This window comes from Anser brachyrhynchus, assembly GCF_964034855.1.
Source record: "Anser brachyrhynchus genome assembly, chromosome: 1".
NCBI classification, from domain to species: domain Eukaryota; kingdom Metazoa; phylum Chordata; class Aves; order Anseriformes; family Anatidae; genus Anser; species Anser brachyrhynchus.
In genome coordinates this window covers 170,567,838-170,583,695 of record NC_137694.1, presented here as the reverse complement: position 1 = coordinate 170,583,695, position 15,858 = coordinate 170,567,838, and the positions used below count along the sequence as shown (strand labels likewise).

General features: G+C 41.2%; 1 long non-coding RNA gene across 1 annotated transcript; it reads left to right on the top strand.

Moving 5' to 3' along the window:
• The first annotated feature begins 1,695 nt into the window (after positions 1 to 1,695).
• LOC308180194 lies at positions 1,696 to 6,169 on the top strand. Its single transcript, XR_013940803.1, has 3 exons — positions 1,696 to 1,789; positions 5,185 to 5,303; positions 6,031 to 6,169. It is a non-coding gene; the product is annotated as an uncharacterized lncRNA (long non-coding RNA).
• Positions 6,170 to 15,858: the final 9,689 nt, after the last annotated feature.

The window sequence follows — 15,858 nt, the reverse complement described above, 5'->3', positions numbered from 1 at the left end:
TGTATATACTTTTAGGTTTGACTTCATTGGGAAACAACGATTCCTGTTCACATAAATAGGACCTAAACAAGATGCATAAAATAACATTTATAATTTTGGGGAAATAAACCTTCATGAAATCATGATATCTGCTGTGGTTTTGACAAAGCTTGAGAGAGGATTAATAGCTAAAATAAAAAAAAAATGCTTAAAAAACAAACCACAGGGCACATATTTCCTTTTATAGAAAGCATACTGTTTTTAGTTGTTAATAGACTATGTGTTCACACTTTAATTAACTTCATTTTGTTACTAGGATTGATATGCATAAAAAAGCATGAAAGTGTTACAACTTTTTCCATTCCCTTAAATTATTATTCCCTTTACATTAAACTATATACACATTTACAGCTGCCAAGTGTCAAGTCATTGATTTGCCTCCCTACTAGGCAACAACTGTTCTGTTCATTCTTCAGAAATCTTGCTCTCCAGATAACACTGGAAGTGTAACAGCAAACCCTAACCCGAACCCTTACCCTAGAAAGTAAAACTCAATTGTTCAATACTGTAGTTTTCCCTGATACTAGTAGGTCATAAATTTTAATAATAGTGCTGAAAATATATTACCTACAGTCTCATAACGTTTTAGGAAAATTCACAGGATCTTACCCTTTGGCCAGTGGTGGGTCACTTTTGGAGCCAGTTGAAACCGGCCCTTATCTAACATGGGGCAGCCTCTGGACTCTTCTCACAGAGGCCACCCTTGCAGCCCCCCTGCCACCAAAACCTTGCCAACTAAGCCTAATACTGTAAATGAAAATGGTTATGATTACCTTATGTTTTCCTTGCTGTTCTATCAGGAGATGGACTTATGAAAATTGTTATTGCTAAAGTTATTAAAATATTGTTATTATCCTTTTTGTATGTTTATGACTCATTTGTAAAATGAAACAGCAACCATCTGTCAGTAAGAACAATTTTATCTAACTATCCACTTATCAGTTTTCTTCTGTTGCCAAAAGTTATATTGAATAGCCTCAGCCTAGTGAAAATTGCACTAGCATTCTTGCGTGAGAGCAACTTACCATCCTAAAGTGATCTGATTATGAAAAAATGCGAGAGAAACTTGGATGGCTTATAACTTTTGAAATGAACTTGATAGAAACTAATTGCAATCAAAGGTTATCACAGAGACTGGTCTACATAAGTGGATAAATGATATGCAGTATAAATGAAGGAAAGGGAAACTACGTTGAAGTATTGAAGTGACGACAGCTATGTAACTACCTAGAGAGATGAAAGACAGAAGGATCACGCAGTAATCACCTGCTGTGCAGTAGGCACAATCAAAATAGCAACATCACTTCTACCAAATGCAAATTCTCCTCTGAGTTCTGCATACACTTTAGTATTTGCACATACTGATTTGGGAACTTCTTGTCATTCTAATTTCTGTCTGATATGCTGATTTTTTGATACATTGCTTTTACTTTCTCCTTCAATGCAAAATTTCTTACCATGATGTTTAGATAGTAAGAATCACGGAATCATAAAGGTTGGAAAAGACCTCCAAGATCATCTAGTCCAACCGTCCCCCTTCCACCAATAGACTTTAGCAGTCTTAAACATCTCATCCAGTCAATGCCTCACTTTCTGGGGATGTCTTAGTTGTCTATAATTTATAGGTATTTGTGACACATATATGTGGTATTTTTTAGGATGTTTGAGACATTTCTACAGGGCTGAAGATCTGGCGCAGAACTATTGGAGATCCATTTCCTCCTGGACCAGCACCTAGACATGAAGCAGGGTAAGTTCAGGCAAAGAAATGTTTATCTTCAAGCAAGTGAAGCTCACATGTGTACACCTACATCAGGATATCTATAGTTGTAGTTTTGGCCAACCTTGGAGTCACTGCAAACCCTTTTTCTTCCCAAACTGTCTTTAGAAAATAAAGGGGAGAGGATATAGCTCTAAGCCTAATTTTAACCTTGACACTATCAAAAAATGAATGGAAGAACCACTGATATACAGTGAAATTATTTATTAGTGAATCAATAGATAGTTAAGTTTGACTGTTACCAATGATGTTATTTTGAGGCTATGCTAATTTCTTAAATGTTACTGACATTTAGGATACAATACATTTTATCCAACTTAGGAAGTCCTTAGCATGGATGTCTGTACCTCTAATAGATACCCAAGGCTTATTTTAGAGTTAATGAGGAGAAACAATCACATTTGAGGTATCATTTGTTTAATTCTAATACAGAAATTTAACACGGTGGATAAATCATAGCCAAAAAATGCCTATTTCTCTTCTCTAGCACTAAGAGAAGCCTAAGGTTATCAGCTAAGGTATACACATTTATATAATAGATGAGTAGTTACGTGAAAGGAAATTCCTTCAAAAATGATCATTATTGCAGATTAATGGCACTGTTTACCAACTCTGAAATCTGAAAGCTATCCAGTGCAACAGATTCTAGTTCCTTCATTTTTAGCTCAGATAATTGTGAATGGAAAACCTTTGAAATGTAACAGTCGTCCATGTGTTTTATTGCTTCAACAGAAATAAACTGACTGCTCTATATACACTGATTATGAGAGGAAAGTAAAGTAAACCAAGTACGAAGGTTAAATGCAAATGATGTTAGAATTGCAGAAAATGGACAGGTATGCAATGAGCTATTTTAATTGAAAAAAAAATTTGCTAGTATTTCTAGTATATTCATAGGCAAAAGGCTGACATCATGAACAAAATAATGAATATAGAAAGAAGCTCCTGTGCTCATTTAAATATGAGTAATGATGATCCATACTTAAATGAACATATTTTCATTTAGAATAAGAAATATTACATTTTGACATTTTTAAGTCAATAATTTACCACATAATGTCAAAATTGATGTTCAAGTTTCTGTGGTTGCTAGGAAAAAAATAACATTTTTGGAAAGCCTTTTTTTGCAATAGGTGATTGTTTCATTTGCAGTTAAGATTAATTAAAATGTATATAAAATAATTCATAATTAAGGATGAAATTGTCTTTCACAAACAGAACAAAAGCTTAATATGCCTTGTACATTAGGAATAGAAATGTTTGTGATGTTCCCATATATGATATACATTAAGAAATGAGACTGGGATGAATCTAAACTGGGCTTCCAAGGATACTGTTATTGCCATTTGTTATGAATCCATGAAATATGTAGCATTATGGAACATTAGTATACTATTACTTATTAGACTACATAAAAAAAAAAGTCAGCATTTTCTTCTGGTTATGAAGCACATACAATATATTTTGTCATGTTCAAATACAGTTCAAAGAATACAATCCAGTACAAATAACAAAAGAGCTAACGTAGCAAAAAGTACTGTTACAGTAAATGCAGTATTCTCTGGCCAGATTCTTTGAGTTATTCCACAGGTGGAGAGTGTACTCAAATATCAGATTTACTTATTGGAAGATATCTGATGTTACATGGGATTTGGATTTAGAAAAATGATACAACAATGTATCAAAATCACACAAACAAAAAAGCACAATATAGCAATAAACAATTGACCCAAAAAAGGGGGCAGATTGTCCGTTTTCACAGAGCCTTCTTCCATTATAGGGGCTTATTGGTCAATCAAGTACTCATCTTAACAATCAAATACAAATGCTGTTTTCAGATAAGCTAACAGCTGCACAAACGACACAAATAAGTTTGAGTTCATGATTTTTTTTATCACCTGAAAAAGAGTTAAATCTAGCTGCCTTTTTTTTTTTTTTTTGTCAAGAATAGCAATTACAGCAGTTGAAATCTAAAAGGAAATGCTGTAACTGTCAAGTGTTAATTAAATCAGTTCAGAAATACTACTTAAAGAAGATGAGATAGCAAGAAATAGTAACTTTGGGAAACTAAATATAGTTCAACCTGAATATAAGATAATCTTTTTTTTTTCTTCTTCTTTAGAACAGACCAAGTATACAATTTAATGTTCAAGTATATCTAACTTTTGCATTAAATACCATCATTAACAGTACTTGTAAAAATAATTCACAAGATTATTTTTATTGTGGTATTTTCATATTTTCATTTCACGTTTGGGGTATTTTAATTACACCTGAATATACGTGTACAGGTGGCTGACTGCATCTCAAGCACAGCAGTTGCTACTCATTCTGAATAAATAAATAAATAAATAAATAAATTCTTGTGACTTTAGAAGTTCCATAGAAAATATTTGCCTTTCCTTGCCTTGCCATTCTTTTAGGATTGGCACATTCTCAAAAGCTAAGTGGTCAATGAGTGACAACTATCCAAACATAGAAGGCTCAGAGTTTGGTGTTTGCTTGAGCCTGATGGGAACAATTTTCTTTTGAGGGGATTAAGGTATGCTCCAAATACATTTCTGTGTTCCAGGAAATTTGCTAGGATATCAGTGGAGAAGGTTCTTTCTCTGAGCTTGAAAAGCAGCTTTCGAAACAGTTTATGCAAACTTGATTATTCTTCAGAATGTGTTAAACTGGTGGAGTGTATACTGTGGTATCCTGATCTACAAAATCATTAAGTGCTTTGGTAGTTGGCAACTTGCTGTTGGTCCTATTTCCTTCAGACCACTGCTAACTCCTGGTAAACTAAAACAGATCAGATATACTAGTGTTTCCCACATACAGAATAGACCAAGAATACAGAAATTTATAGTAAAACGACTGTTGATTAAAAAAATAACAATAATAACATTGAAAATTAAGATTTCTCAAGCTATATTAGGGTTAAATCTGAACTTGGTTTCTGTTCAGCCATCTGGCTTATTGAACTTAACCAAAAATAAACACTTCTTGTTCTATGAGAGCAAATACTACTTTATAAAATCAGATGTCATCAGATTGCTGCTCAATAAACATTATCTTGATGCAACAAAGTAAAACATTTCCACCTTGCCTCTTTAGTGACCACACCTTCATTTCTTTTTTATCAGGTAGATTTCTGGTGAATTGATTTAGTTTAATATATAGCCTAACAAGCATTATAGATGCAAAGAGAGGGGTCTGTGCACACAGCCAGATGTGGAGGAATGTAAGTCTTCTCTTTTTCGATAGAAAACCATTAAGATTCCATCTTCCTATATGACTGAATCTTCATTTTGCATTTTCCTCTGTGAAGTGTTTCCATCCACTGAACTTTATATTTTCTTTCTGCTATACGTTGACAGGCATATGTGTCATAAGCACCAAAAAAAGGATTGCTGTGGAACTGGCAAAACTTATGAATTAATTTTCTCAGAAGAAAAGTATTTGTGATTGTGGATAGATGCCTACTAAATCATACACTGTAAGTCATTATTCATTATTCTGATGGGATAGTAATTCACAGCCCTGTTTTATTCAGATGTTCATTATGAAGTCCAATTTAAAATAAAATTAAGTACTATGAATTTTAAATTGTGAAAATAATGTTATGATTACAGTATTAATGGCAGTGGTACCAGTATAATTGTGCAACACTGAACCTGCTTCCTGGAACCTAGCCTTCTTGTCTTCCTTGCAGCTGTCACAGGCTTCACCCTTTCTGTCACCAGGCTGATGACAGGACAAATTTACTCCTCAACTTGGAATTGTCTGATTAATCCTTATATACGGCTGTCTGTGGAGAAAACTGCAGATTCTCAGACTGTTTGTATGACATTATACAGCATAATGTCAATCAAATGATACTGTTTCTTGAAGTAATATGGAAATATGAATAGCTAATCAAGTTGCAGTAGAAGAATATACACACCTACACAAATACCGTGTTTAGCAAATACATCTGCTCTTACCCTGAACAATAATCTCATGGACACTTTCAGAGTCTTTTCTTCAGCAGCTGAAAAAAAAGGAGTTGGTAGAAAAAGCTGAGTTCTCAGAAACGAAGAAAAAAGACTTATGCAACAACTACATGTATATTCCTGTTTTCTTGTTAACCCCTCTTTTTTTTTTTTTTGAGAACTGTTGTAACTGCACATTAATGTTCTGAAATATTTATTTTATTCTTACTTCCTTCTGCTTTTCTGTTACAGAAATTATGACAAAGCTAAGGAAAAAGACAAGCCAAATGCTCACATATTATATGAAGGGCACAGGTTGAATAAAAATGATGACAAAGGCAGGGGAAGTCTGGTGTTAATGGCTTGCATCAGTACAGATGTGTTTTGGAAGCTCTAAAAAGGTACTGATGGAATATATATATATATATATTTTTTTTTCCTTCTTTTTAAGTTGTGATGTAGAGTTCTGAAATGATGTACTTTTTAGGGAGTTTTGATTAGCCTTAATGATGGTTTAAGTCTCTGTCATGACACGTTCAGGCAGACAGGAACAAATCAGAGGAGTAAACCAGTTGGTACTGATAACACTGTAAACCTTTCTGGTCTGGGAGGATTTTTTGGGGTTGTGATATCAGGATAGCTTTTGTCTGTACTCAGTGACTGAATGTCCACGTGCAGCCGGAGCACACTGTGTTAACTCCTGGATTGTCTTTTTCAAGTTACTTACATCTAAAACAAAACCAGGATGTGCTCCAAACACTGTGCAAACACATCATGTGCCAGCGGACCTGAGATTTATATCAGAAGAATACTTCTGATACAAACTAAAGCATTAGCACAAAGCTAAAATCTTTAGCTTCCTTTTCTGAAGACTAAACAGCTCCAGTTCTCTCAGCCACTCCTCCTCTGTCTTGCTTGCTGTCCTGGTTCCAGTTAGGACAGAGTTAAGTAGCTCATAGTAGCTGGTAGGGTGCTATGTTTTGGATTAGGATGAGAAGAGCGCTGATAACATGCTGATGTTTTAATTGTTGCAGAGCAGTGTTTACACCAGGCCAAGGACTTTTCGGCTTCTTGCTCTGTCCTGCCAGCGAGCAGGCTGGGGGTGCAGCAGGAGCTGGGAGGGGACAGACCCAGGACAGCTGACCCAAACTGGCCAAAGGGGTATTCCATACCATCTGACGTCATGCTAAACAATATATAGGGGTGGCTGGCCGGGGTGGGGGGGCCGGCTGCTCGGGAATAGGCTGGGCATCGGTCAGCAGGTGGTGAGCAATTGCATTGTGCATCACTTGTTTTCTTACACATTATTATTGTTAATACTATTACCATTATCACTATTATTATTATTATTGTTATTATTATTTTCCTGTCTTAATAAACTGTCTTTATCTCAACTCACAGGCTTCACTTTCCCGTTTCTCTCCCCCATCCCAGAGAGGGAGGGGGGAGGGTGAGCGAACGGCTGTGTGGTGTTTAGCTGCCAGCCGGGTTAAACCACAACAGTCCTTTTGGCGCCCAACGTGGGGCCCGAAGGGTTGAGATATCGACAAATCTGACCAGAGTGTGTTAAACTAAAATTGGTATAAGTATTGGACCTGCTTAATAGTTGCTAGTCACGATGTTGATTGCCTTAATCTCCAGTCTGCTGTACCTGTATTCCAAATTGAGTTTTATGGTGCGTTACTTTCTGTATGTGCTCCCTGTTGCACTGTTTATCCTTTCCGGGCCCTGGTTTAAGATTGTTATGGTACTGTGCAGTGTAGCAATGGCTTATGAAATGATGAGATATCTGGTCACGACTTTAACCTGGTATTTGTACTCAGCACTGACGTCGACTCTATACTTTGGAACCCATATCTCGGAAACTATTAGCAATTACACCTATTGCCTGTTTTCGTTAGGGAGCCAATCTGTGAAGGGGACAGGGGAAGACATGTTTCCCTACCTGTTCACTCTCCCTTTCTCCTTCACCACCACCCTCTTATCCCCCGAGCTAGTTACGGTGGTTCTCCGAGATGTTGAATATCCTTGGGATACTCAGACCAGCCTGCTCTTGTTGTTATGTCTCCTGAATGCGCTTCAGATTTTGTGGAGGGTTAAACAACTACTTAGGAATCTCATCCGGAGATCTGTCTTGAGGCGGGATAGTTGCGAGTGGCAGGGAGTGTGGGAGGATATGGGCAGGTTTCTAGAGCAGTGGTCACCTCCAGTGTTTTGGACATTCACCCCTGAACAACTGCAAAATCCTAAAAAGCTGGCAGAATGCTTGAAAAAAAGGTGTCATGACTCTGGCACTTCCAAAGTGACACAAATCACTGTAGCGTGCTGGGGTCTGGCTTGTGCCTATCGAGCTGCAATTGATGCTACTAGCAACCTAGCTCCAGCTCCTGCAGCCGCTCCAGCTCCAGCTCCTGCAGCCGCTCCAGTTCCAGCTCCTGCAGCTGCTCCAGTTCCAGCTCCTGCAGCCGCTCCAGTTCCAGCTCCTGCAGCCACTCCAGCTCCAGCTCCTGCAGCCGCTCCAGCTCCAGCCCCTGCAGCCGCTCCAGCTCCTGCAGCTGCCCCAGCTCGTGCAGCTGCTCCCACTCCTGTGGCTGGGTCAGAGAAACGAGCTGTAGCAGTGCAAGTTGACCCCGCAGAGGGTAATCCAACCCCTGTGGCAGACCCTGTGTCTGGGTCAGAGAAACGAGCTGTAGCAGTGCAAGTTGACCCCGCAGAGGGTATCCCAACCCCTGTGGCAGACCCTGTGTCTGGGTCAGAGAAACGAGCTGTAGCAGTGCAAGTTGACCCCGCAGAGGGTAATCCAACCCCTGTGGCAGACCCTGTGTCTGGGTCAGAGAAACGAGCTGTAGCAGTGCAAGTTGACCCCGCAGAGGGTATTCCAACCCCTGTGGCAGACCCTGTGTCTGGGTCAGAGAAACGAGCTGTAGCAGTGCAAGTTGCCCCTGTAGACAAGGTGAAAAAATGGTATAGAGGCTCAGGTCGTTTAAAACGCAGACAGTCTTCTGCTAAGTCTGGGCGTAGTGAAGACGAGGCTGGGCCATCAAAGGTGCAGGAGACTGAAGATGAGGATGAGGATGTCGGAAAATCAACAGTAACTACACGGACTCTACACCGGCCATCAAAGGTGCAGAAGACTGAAGATGAGGATGAGGATGTCGAAAAATCAACAGTAATTACCCGGACTCTATACCAGCGTGAGCTACGAGATGTGCGAAAAGATTTTGGTCGCTGTATAGGCAAGCAGCTTGTCACCTGGCTGCTCCGGTGCTGGGACACGGGAGCCAATTATGTGGAATTGGAGGGCAAGGAAGCCAGGCGGCTGGGATCCCTTGCTAGGGACGCATGCATTGACAAAGCAATTGGAGATGGAGCACAATCTCGCAGCCTCTGGAGGCGTCTCCTGTCAGCTGTGAAGGAAAGGTATCCCTTCAAGGAAGAACTTGTATGTTTACCAAGCAAATGGACCACCATGGAGAAGGGAATTCAGTACCTGAGGGAATTGGCCGTACGGGAAGTAATTTATAAGGACCTAGACGACGCACAAACATCCGCAGATCCAGATGCAGTCCGGTGTACACTACCCATGTGGCGGAAGTTTGTACAGAGTGCCCCATCATCATATGCCAAGTCATTGGCAATACTAGCCTGGAAAACGGAGGAGAATCCCACAGTGAATGAAGTGACTAAAATACTCCGGCAGTACGAAGGAAATCTCTCCTCTTCCCTAAAGGCCTGTGTCTCAGCTGTGGAGAAACTCTCTGAAGAGGTCCACCAACTTAAAGAGAATTTATCTTCCCCTCCACCTGAACGAACCAGTGTCCACCAGCTAAAAGAGAACGCTTTAGAGAAACTTTCTGAAAAGATCCACCAACTTGAAGAAAGATTATCTTCCCCTTCACCTGAACGAACCAGTGTCCACCAGCTAAAAGAGAATGCTTTGGAGAAACTTTCTGAAAAGATCCACCAACTTGAAGAAAGATTATCTTCCCCTTCACCTGAACGAACCAGTGTCCACCAGCTAAAAGAGAATACCTTGGAGAAACTTTCTGAAAAGATCCACCAACTTGAAGAGAGATTATTTTCCTCCCCACCTGTACAAACCAGTGTCTCAGCTATTAGGGGTAAACGTTCATCTATGCAAGGAAGACAATATGGTGGGCACACACACCGCGCCACCCTGTGGTTTTACCTACGTGACCATGGAGACGACATGAGAAAATGGGATGGAAAATCTACTGCGACCCTAGAGGCACGGGTACGTGAATTGCAAAGGAAAACAATTGGGAAAAAGGAGTTCTCTGAAAGTTTTGCTGCTCCAACTTCCAGCAGGCAGTCCTTTAAACACAGAAATGAAGATTCTGACCAGGACTAGAGGGGCCCTGCCTCCAGCCAGGGGGAGGAAAGGGACAATCGAGTTTATTGGACTGTGTGGATTCGATGGCCTGGCACGTCAGACGCACAGAAGTATAAGGCTTTGGTAGACACCGGTCCACAATGTACTCTAATGCCATCAAGCTATAAAGGGCCAGAGCCCATCTGTATTTATGGTGTGACGGGGGGATCCCAGCAGTTAACTGTATTGGAGGCTGAAGTGAGTCTAACCGGTAATGAGTGGCAAAAGCACCGTATTGTGACTGGCCCAGATGCTCCGTGCATCCTTGGCATAGACTATCTTAGAAGAGGATATTTCAAGGACCCAAAAGGGTTCCGCTGGGCTTTTGGCATAGCTGCTTTGGAGACAGAGGACATTAAACAGTTGTCTACCTTGCCTGGTCTCTCAGAGGACCCTTCTGTTGTGGGGTTGCTGAGGGTTGAAGAACAGCAAGTGCCGATCGCTACCACAACTGTGCACCGGCGGCAATATCGCACCAACCGAGACTCCCTGAGTCCCATCCATAAGCTAATTCGTCAACTGGAGAGCCAAGGAGTGATCAGCAAGACTCATTCACCTTTTAATAGTCCCATATGGCCAGTGCGAAAGTCTAATGGTGAGTGGAGACTAACAGTGGACTATCGTGGCCTGAACGAAGTCACGCCACCACTGAGTGCTGCAGTGCCGGACATGCTAGAACTCCAGTATGAACTGGAATCAAAGGCAGCCAAGTGGTATGCCACAATTGATATCGCTAATGCATTTTTCTCCATCCCTCTAGCAGCACAGTGCAGGCCACAGTTTGCTTTCACTTGGAGGGGAGTCCAATATACTTGGAATCGGCTGCCCCAGGGGTGGAAACACAGCCCTACCATTTGCCGTGGACTGATCCAGTCTGCGCTGGAGCAGGGGGAAGCTCCTGAACACCTGCAGTACATCGATGACATCATTGTGTGGGGTGACACTGCAGAAGAAGTTTTCGAGAAAGGGAAGAAAATAGTCCAAATCCTTCTGAAGGCCGGTTTTGCCATAAAACAGAATAAAGTTAAAGGACCTGCACGAGAGATCCAGTTTTTAGGAATTAAATGGCAAGATGGACGTCATCAAATCCCAATGGATGTGATCAACAAGATAACAGCTATGTCTCCACCAACTAGCAAAAAAGAAACACAAACTTTCCTAGGTGTCGTGGGGTTTTGGAGAATGCATATTCCAAATTACAGTCTGATTGTAAACCCGCTCTACCAAGTAACCCGTAAGAAGAATGCTTTTGAATGGGGCCCTGAGCAACGACAAGCCTTTGAACAAATTAAGCAGGAAATAGTTCATGCAGTAGCCCTCGGGCCAGTCCGAACAGGACCAGATGTAAAGAATGTGCTCTACACCGCAGCCGGAGAGAATGGTCCCACCTGGAGCCTCTGGCAGAAAGAACCTGGGGAAACTCGAGGTTGACCCCTGGGGTTTTGGAGTCGGGGATACAGAGGATCTGAAGCCCGCTATACTCCAACTGAAAAGGAGATATTGGCAGCATATGAAGGAGTTCGATCTGCTTCGGAAGTGGTCGGTACTGAAGCGCAGCTCCTCCTGGCACCCCGACTGCCGGTACTAGGCTGGATGTTCAAAGGAAGGGTCCCCTCTACGCATCATGCAACTGATGCTACATGGAGCAAGTGGGTTGCACTGATTACTCAGCGGGCTCGAATAGGAAACCCCAGTCGCCCAGGAATCTTGGAGGTGATTATGGACTGGCCAGAAGGCAAATACTTTGGGATATCACCAGAGAAGGAGGTGGTTCGTGCTGAAGAAGCCGCACTGTACAACAAGCTACCGGAAAATGAGAAGAAATATGCCTTGTTCACTGACGGGTCCTGTCGTATTGTGGGAAAGCATCGGAGATGGAAAGCTGCTGTATGGAGTCCTACACGACGAGTTGCAGAAGCTGCTGAGGGAGAAGGTGAATCGAGTCAGTTTGCAGAAGTAAAAGCCATTCAGCTGGCTTTAGATATTGCTGAACGAGAAAAGTGGCCAGTTCTCTATCTCTATACTGATTCATGGATGGTAGCAAATGTCCTGTGGGGGTGGTTACAGCAATGGAAGCAGAACAACTGGCAGCGAAGGGGCAAGCCCATCTGGGCTGCGGCATTGTGGCAAGATATTGCTGCCCGGGTAGAGAACCTGGTTGTAAAGGTACGCCATGTAGATGCTCATGTGCCCAAGAATCGGGCTACTGAAGAACACCAAAACAACCAGCAGGTGGATCAGGCTGCTAAGATTGAAGTGGCTCAGGTGGACCTGGACTGGCAACATAAAGGTGAATTATTTATAGCCCGATGGGCCCATGACACCTCAGGCCATCAAGGTAGAGATGCAACCTACAGATGGGCTCGTGATCGAGGGGTGGACCTGACCATGGACACTATAGCACAGGTTATTCATGACTGTGAAACATGTGCTGCAATCAAGCAAGCCAAATGGTCAAAACCTCTTCGGTATGGAGGACGATGGCTGAAATATAAATATGGAGAGGCCTGGCAGATTGATTACATCACACTCCCTCAAACCCGCAACGGCAAGTGCCACGTACTTACAATGGTGGAAGCAACCACCGGATGGCTGGAAACATATCCTGTGCCCCATGCCACCGCCCGGAACACTATCCTGGGCCTTGAAAAGCAAGTCTTATGGCGACATGGCACCCCAGAGAGAATTGAGTCAGACAACGGGACTCATTTCCGAAACAACCTTATAGACACTTGGGCCAAAGAACATGGTATTGAGTGGGTGTATCACATCCCCTATCATGCACCAGCCTCTGGAAAAGTTGAACGATGCAATGGACTGTTGAAGACTACACTGAAAGCAATGGGTGCTGGGACATTCAAAAATTGGGATACACATTTGGCAAAGGCCACCTGGTTAGTCAATACCAGGGGATCTGCCAACCGAGCTGGACCTGCCCAATCAAACCTGTTACGCACTGTAGAAGGGGATAAAGTTCCTGTAGTGCACGTAAGAAACATGCTGGGTAAAACAGTCTGGGCTACTCCTGCCTCAGGAAAAGGCAAACCCATTCGTGGAATTGCTTTTGCTCAGGGACCTGGATGCACTTGGTGGGTAATGCAAAAGAATGGGGAGGTCCGGTGTGTACCTCAAGGGGATTTGATACTGGGTGAGAATAGCCCATGAGTTGAATTGTAGTATGTTAATTATTATATAATAATGTATGTCATCACTACCATGATTGCTATATATCATAGATGAAAATGGTGATTAATTAGAATGTATTGGACAGAGTGTAACCTGAGCATGACATAAATGGTATGGAATAAGGGGTGGATATCTGTCCTGGTTCCAGTTAGGACAGAGTTAAGTAGCTCATAGTAGCTGGTAGGGTGCTATGTTTTGGATTAGGATGAGAAGAGCGCTGATAACATGCTGATGTTTTAATTGTTGCAGAGCAGTGTTTACACCAGGCCAAGGACTTTTCGGCTTCTTGCTCTGTCCTGCCAGCGAGCAGGCTGGGGGTGCAGCAGGAGCTGGGAGGGGACAGACCCAGGACAGCTGACCCAAACTGGCCAAAGGGGTATTCCATACCATCTGACGTCATGCTAAACAATATATAGGGGTGGCTGGCCGGGGTGGGGGGGCCGGCTGCTCGGGAATAGGCTGGGCATCGGTCAGCGGGTGGTGAGCAATTGCATTGTGCATCACTTGTTTTCTTACACATTATTATTGTTAATACTATTACCATTATCACTATTATTATTATTATTGTTATTATTATTTTCCTGTCTTAATAAACTGTCTTTATCTCAACTCACAGGCTTCACTTTCCCGTTTCTCTCCCCCATCCCAGAGAGGGAGGGGGGAGGGTGAGCGAACGGCTGTGTGGTGTTTAGCTGCCAGCCGGGTTAAACCACAACACTTGCTGACACTTCATCAGCTTTGTTGCTTTTCTCTGAATGCATTCCAGCAACTCAGTATCTTTCCTGTAGTGAGAGGCCCAAAACTAAACACAGTTTTCAAGGTGCAGTCTCACCAGTGTCACATACAGAGGGACAATCACTTCCCTAGTCCTGCTGGCCACACTATTTCTTATGCAGGTCAGGATGCCAGTGGCCTTCTTGGCCACCTGAGTGCTCTGCTGGCTCATGTTCTGATTGCTGCTGACCGGCACCCCCAGGTCTCTCCAAGACCAGTACTTCAAGTGCTGCAGACTTATATAAAAATTGCTCTGTGAATCTGTGTCAAGCCACACAATTTTCACAAATTATCCATAACAGAAAAAAATAGATATTTAAGAGACTTTTTGTATATATATATTTTTAATATTCATCATATGTAGGAATAGTTTTTGTTTCTGTTTAAAGAGCCAATACACTACTATATGTGTATTTGCAAGTGTGTCATATTTGTTTTTTTTACATTTTATTTTTATTGCAAGGTGTCTATAGGCTACAAAGGTGCTGATTTCTCTGCATGTTAGCAGTCCTGATATTCTTTTTCTTGGTACTTAACTTCTTCTAGTGTAACTGAATTATATGATGAGAATGTATGGGGGAAAAAAAAAGTGAGTAAAGAACTGTGGCTATTATCTAAGCCTCCCTCCTCCTATCATTCCAAATCCCGTCTATACTTTCCACAGACCTTTGGTCCAATACAAAGTGAATGTAAAATGCTTTTAAATCCAGTGATAAGAACTTTATACCAATTCATTTAGCAATAAATAATGATAAAAAATGTTATCCTTTTTTTATTAAATGACAGCATTTTTATTGTTCAAATTACATAACCATGATATACACATAAAATAAATAGATCTGAGAAGTTTCTGTTTAAAAAAAAAAAGTGAAACTTTCCGGTTTAATATAAAAATTGAGAAAAAGAATTCAAAGCTAGTTTTACAGATTTTTTTTTTCAAAGCTGGCAAAGCTGTAGCTTTAAAACTTTCAATGCCCTTAGATAGCCACAGGCTTTCTAAGACTGACTTTGTGCTTTAACATTTTTTTTGGCTTGGAAGAGAAACATAGGTGGTGATTTGTTGAAGAAATAAGTATTCGTGCTGTCAGAAGCAATTTATAAAGCTTATTAATTGAGCTCCATTTTTTGTTTCACCTTCTTTGTAACAGTTTTCAAGGAACCAGATTTATTAAATGAAAACACAAGGGATCTGAAGCTATTCAAACTTAAACTAGTGGAAAAGGGGGTTTGAAACCCTAAGGAGGCAACAAAGTCAGTTTTATTTTGTTCAAGTTAAGTAATCTAAACAGGACTCCACACTGTTTGTAACTCAGAATTAAAAGCATTGTGGAAAAGGTAACCACTCCCCCTGTGAACTGGAGAAGAAATGAGAATTTAAACTCCATAGATATATTTCTACCTTCAGGCCATAAAAAATTAGGGTATCCTGTTATTTTAACCACATCTTATATGAAGAACATGCAAGAAAAAAAAAATGAATCTGGAAACTCTAATTATTATCTGAAAATTGCAGAATGAAATTGAAAATATAACAAAAGAAACCTCAGGGGTTTCCAGTCATTCTGGTCAACTCTACTTTCTGTTCCCTGTCTCCTGTTAATACATTCATAAAAGTTTAAAACAAGCTACAATAAGGGAAAGAAAGATTTTCAGAAATGCTTGAGACATTTAATAGATTTACATGCCAAATACCACTTGAAACTTGTAGAAAGAATTCCCAGATTGTG